Here is a 6,487-nt window from a genome sequence, read left to right as displayed (position 1 = left end):
CAAGTTATGCAAAATTTATGAAGGATGTACTAAATAATATCATGAAGTTTACAGATCATGAGACAGTTGCACTCAGTGAAGAGTGTAGTGTTATTATTCAGAAAAAGCTTCTTGAAAAATTAAAAGATCATGGTATTTACACTATACCTTGTGCAATTGGTGAAAAGTTTTATGGAAAAGCTTTATGTGATTTTGGAGAGAGTATATATCTTTTGCCCATATAAATTTTTAAACGTTTAGATTTAGGAGAAATTTCCCCTACTACTGTAACTCTTCAGTTAGCTGACCGATCAATAACTTATCCAAAAGGAGTTATAGAGGATGTACTAGTAAAAGTGGATAAATTTATTTTCCTTGTAGACTTTATAGTATTGGATATGGAGGAAGATAAAGAGATTCCTATTATTTTAGGGAGAACATTTCTTGCAACAGGAAGAGTTGTAATAGATGTACAATAAGTAGAATTAATAATGAGAGTTAATGATCAAGAAGTAAAATTTAATATAGCAAAAGCTATGAAATATCAAGCTATGAAATATCCTTGCTATGAAATATCCTTCAATAGAAAAAGATAATAAATGTTTCAGGATGGAAGTAGTTGATTGTCTAAGTAATGAACAATTTAATAAAGAATTTGAAGATAAATTTAAGCAAAGAGATATTTTTGAGAATGAAGATGAAATTAAAGAAGAAGATTTGGATTATATTCATAGAAAATTTGAAACATTAGACTTGTTTGAAAATGATAGTAAAAATTTTATCCCTTCAAGTATTAAACCACCAGAACTTGAATTAATGATACTACCTGCCCATCTAAAGTATGTATTCTTAGGAGAGTCATCTACATTGTCGGTTATTATATCTTCTGAGTTAACTGATATTCAAAAATAAAAGTTAGTAGAAATGTTGAAAATGTATAAAAAGCCTTTTGGATGGACTTTACTAGATATTAAAGGAATTAGTCCTTCAATTTGTATGCACAGAATTTTATTAGATGAATTAGATGAACAATATATGAACAATATGAACTTAAAGCTAATCCTCAGAGAAGATTAAACCCAATAATGAAAAAAGTTGATAAAAAAGAGATTTTAAAATGGTTAGATGCTTGAATTATATATCCTATTTCAGATAGTGCTTATGTAAGCCCAATTCACTATGTCCTGAAGAAAGGAGTGTTCATTGAAGAAAATGAGAAAAATAAATTAATATCAATTAGACAAGTAACTGGTTGGCAAATTTGCATTGACTATCGAAAATTAAATATGGCCATAAGAAAATATCACTTTCCTTTACCCTTTCTAGACCAAATAATGGATAGATTGGCAGGGAATAAATATTATTGCTTTTTAGATGGATATATTGGTTATCATCAAATTCCAATTGCTCTCGAGGATCAAGAGAAAACAATGTTTACAAGACCATATGGAACATTTGCTTTTTGTAGAATACCTTTTGGATTATGCAATACACCTGAAATATTTCAAAGATGTATGATGTCAATTTTTAGTAGTTTTATAGAACATGGAATGGATGTGTTTATGGACGATTTTTCTATATTTGGGACTTCATTTGAATTATGCCTTAATAATTTAGAAAAAGTTCTGGAACTTTGTGAAAAAGTCAATTTAATATTAAATTGGGAAAAATGTCAACTTATGGTTGCAGGAGGTATTGTACTCGGGCATAAATTTATGAAAAAGTCATTGAGGTAGATCCCGTAAAAAGCCAAGTTATAGAAAAATTACCACCGCCTACTAGTCTTAAAGGGGTGAGATGTTTTCTAGGACATGCTGGATTTTAGAGGTGCTACATAAAAAAACTTGTCAAAAATAACTAAACCTCTGCGCCAACTTTTAGAAAAAGATACAAAATTGGATTTTAATGAAGAATGCATAAAAGCATTTGAATTATTAAAGAAAAAAATAGTCACTGCACCTATAATAGGTACCGCCTGACTGGGAGAAACCATTTGAAATAATGTGTGATGCTAGTGATTATACTATTGGAGCTATATTAGGGCAAAGGCACGACAAAGTTTTTAAAGTTATATATTATGCTAGTATGACTCTAAATGAAGCTCAAATTTATTATGCTACTACTGAAAGAGAGTTATTAGCTATTGTTTATGCCTTTGATAAATTTAGACCTTATTTAATTGGAACTAAATGTATAGTGCATACAGATCATTCTGTTATTAAATATTTAATGCAAAAGAAGGATGCTAAACCAATATTAATTAGATTGATACTTATATTGCAAGAAATTAAGTGATTGATGGAAAGGGAAATGTTAATCAAATAGCTGTTCATTTGTCTATAATAGAAATAAAAATATTAACTAATTTTGCAAATGAAATTTTACAGAATTTCCCTGATGAACAATTATATAGTATTGATGAAATGCATGTGCTGTGGTATGCTGATGTAGCGAATTATATTGTAAGTGATATTCTATAACCTGATATTAAAAATCCACAATTAAAGAAGTTTATATATGATTCAAAAAACTATTTTTGGGATGACCCATATTTATATAAACAATCTAAGGATCTAATTATTAGAAGATGTGTGTCTTATGAAGAAACTCAACAGATAATTGAAAGATGTAATGATTTTAAATTTGGAGGACATTTCGGAACAAATAGAACTGCATAAAAAATTTTACAAGCTGGATTTTAGTGGCCTACTATTTTTAAAGATGTTAATGAATATATTAAAACATGCGATAGATTTCAACGTGTTGGAAATATATCTAAAAGAAATGAAATGCCTCTAAGTTACACATTGGAAGTTGAAATTTTTGATGTGTGGGGATTTGATTTTATGGGACCATTTATGCCTTCATTTTGGAAACTTATATATATTAATTGTTGTTGATTATATGTCCAAATGGATTGAAGCTATTTTTGTACCTAGATGGGAAGCTCATAGAGTTTCTAAATTTTTAATTAAAAATATTTTTACAAGATATGAAATGCCGAGAGTAATTATGTTTGATGGAGAATCTCATTTCAGGAATAAGAGAATCGAAAAATTAATTAAGAAGTATGATATTATGCATAGATTCTCTACTGTTTATTATCCTCAGAGTAATGATTTAGTAGAGATATCAAATCGTGAAATTAAATGTATTTTAGAAAAAGTTGTAAATCCTTATAAATTGGCTTGGCCTGCTAATAAATCCTTATAAATTGGAAATCCTTATAAATTGGAATGGTCTGCTAGACTTGATACTGCATTATGGGCATATAGAACTGCTATAGGAATGTCCCCATACATAATGATATTTTGAAAAACATGCCACTTACCTAAAAAATTAGAGCATAAAGCATTTTGGGCTATTAAGGAATTTAATTTTAATCTAAAAGATGCTGGTGAGAAAAGATTACTGCAACTCAATGAACTTGAGGAGATTAGAAATGAAGCATATGATAATGCAAAAATCTATAAGGAGAAAATGACAATATGGCATGATCGAAAAATTATTCAGAAGAAATTTGAACTTGGACAAGAAGTTCTATTATATAATACAAGATTGAGATTATTTCCAAGAAAACTAAAATCCAGATGGTTAGGACCTTTTAAAGTGATTAAAGTTTATCATTATGGAATTGTTGTGATTAAAGATCCTAACACTGAAAATATATTTAAATTTTATGGCCATCCTTTGAAACACTATTATGAAGGTCACATACCTCAATTTAAAGAAGTTTTAATGTTATGTTAACCCAACGAAAAAAATGGTATGTCGGGCTGACGATGTTAAACCAAGCGCTTTGTGAGAGACAACCCATACTTATATGTCTATGTATTACTATCTAGATTATTAAGTGTCTTATATATTAATAAACAATAATCCTACACAATTGCATTTATTATAAATTAAGTCCAATATTGGTATTGAAAGAAATGTAGGAATCTAAATGAACGAAAAATGAAAATCGCAAAAATTTGGCCACTGGTGCCGACTGCGCTAGAATGGGCACCGATAGTGCCAGAATGGGCGCCGACGACGCCCAAGAAAATGGACACAGTGTCGGCAACACCCATCGGGAGTGCCGACAGTGCTGCCGACAATGTCCAGTGCCGGTTGGACAGTTCCTGCGACTTTTGGCAGACTTTGGTGGGATTTCACTACATAATAATTGTCGGGAGGTGTTTTTAAAGTCCTAAAAACTACCTAGGATGCCTAGAAACTTTCTATTTTTGGATTTCATGGCTTCGAATTCCAGAAATAATTCAAGGTATGAAATTTTTAATAGAAGAAAGTTTATTATTTTTGACACGCAGAGATTATACGATAAAGTTATTACGAAGAAGAGATTGATCAAAGAATTGATCAAAGAAAGAGTGTTAATCATGGGTTAATCAATCAAAGTGCTCCAGTTGATAAGATTATTCTGCAAAGGCGATGAGAAGTTCTGTGTTATACTACCACTGCGGTTGTTGTACCTATAGTGAAGGAGTTCTATGCAAATCTACATGGAATTACCCAAGGAGTTGTCTTCGTACGAGGTAAAGCTGTACCATTTACTCGTGTGAGGATTAATGAATTGTATATGATAGAAAATGTTCCAATCTATCATTATGCAAGTTTCATTCCTACGTAAGATTTGATACAAGATTTGTTACAAAATATTTATAATTTTCTAACGGATGAAAGTGATATGTGGTAAGTACAAGATAAAGGATATATTAGTTTTCCCGCTTCATCACTTAATCCAATTTTAAATCAGTAGCATTTCTTTATTTGTGAAAAATTACTCCCTATTATGAAGATCAGTAGAGTCACCAAGGAGAGTGTTATTTTAAATTGTTGTATTCAAATGGAGAAACCTATTGATATAGGTTCAATTGTAATTAAAATTGTGATGGGAATCATTATGAATGAGCCAATTTATGGACTTGGTCATCCTTCTACAATTTTTTTGATTTGCAGTCAATCCCAAGTGCCATAAGAAAATTGGGAAAAAATATTACTACCGTGGGAGCCCATGATTCATATTGATGATTAGTATGTTGGTAATGGAAATGAAGCACTAAATGCTATTATAAATGAAGCACTGGTAATGGAAATGAAGCACTAAATGCTTTTATGGATCATTCTTAACATGCTTCAACTCCATTAATGCCACAAACAGTAGGAAGTTTGCTTGCTTTAGAAAAGATATTGAAGAAAATTGAAAGAGAACAAATTGAAAGAGAACTTTAGAGAGAACTTTAGAGTATTATGAAAGCAGTGGGAGATCTCAAGTACCTTTTTAATCACTTAGATTGGAGAATGAAAGAGAATTTTGATCACATTGGAATTTTTGATGCACGATTAGTTCGAATGTTTAAAATAAAGGGGTGGATCAAAGAAAATTTGACAGATCAATTCTGTACCGATCCTTCTACAACCTATATTTTCATTACTAATCAATGGGAGATATTAGAGGAGGTGAAAGCACTGAAGATGAGGCTGAATGATTGAATATTGTGAATTCTCTGCTTGCTTAAAAGTGTTGATGTGTTTAGTGTAATTGTGTGGATTTAGTTTGTTTTACTTTAGAATTCTAAACTTTGATTATGTGTATAGTTTTGTGTCAGCGTTTAGTGTTGTGGCTTGATTTGACGCCGATTTATAATTAGTTTGCATAATAGGTGTGAATTTGTGATTTGTGAAATGTGTTTATATAAGTGTATTTTCATATAAAAAAGACAGTTTGTTATTCTTTGTGAAAATAATTGTTTGTCAAATGTGTATTTATGAATGTAGATAAAAATTTGTGTTTAAAAATACTTAAGAATTTGGATAAAATTAAAAGGAAATTGAAAATTTGAAAATCAAAATAGTGAATTTTGGTCCTTCAGCACCGACGGTGCTAGCATTGGCGCTGACGGTGCTAACATTGGCGCCGACGGCACCTTCGACCCGAGAACGACGAATTAACCATTTAATTCACAATTTTCACCAAAAACCTCCATTTTTACCCCTTAATTCACCTTCAACCTTCAGTTTTTCACCTAAGGCTTGATTTTGGGCAAATTTGAGGTGATTTAGAGGCAGAGGAACTTCAGATTTCATCTTCTCTAGGTAAGAGTTACACTTTAATGTAAAAATTTTTTATTTTCACCAAAGATTTTTTTCACATTTACTAGATCCAAAATTTTGAAATTTTTTTGAGAGATTTTGAGAAAATGCTTTGTTGAAGAACTCTTACTTAGTGGATTTAAGTTTAAAGTGATTTACATTTTGATTTTTCAAATTTTGGAATTTATTCGGATTTTTTTTTCAAATTTTTCTAGATTTCCTACGGCACCTAGATGGAATATGATGAGCAAAGGTTTATTAGCTTTAGATCTAGTGCTCGATATTATAGTCTTCAAGAAAATAAAAAGTGATTCAAGACCAAGGTCTTAAAAATCTTGGAGGAGAAGTTGAACGATTGATTATCGCTCGGCAGTGGGAAAACTTTTGTTATTTTCCTGCAGATGCGATAGTT

This window comes from Phalaenopsis equestris, unplaced genomic scaffold, assembly GCF_001263595.1.
Source record: "Phalaenopsis equestris unplaced genomic scaffold, ASM126359v1 Scaffold235876, whole genome shotgun sequence".
Lineage (NCBI taxonomy): Eukaryota > Viridiplantae > Streptophyta > Magnoliopsida > Asparagales > Orchidaceae > Phalaenopsis > Phalaenopsis equestris.
This window is presented reverse-complemented; position numbering follows the sequence as displayed.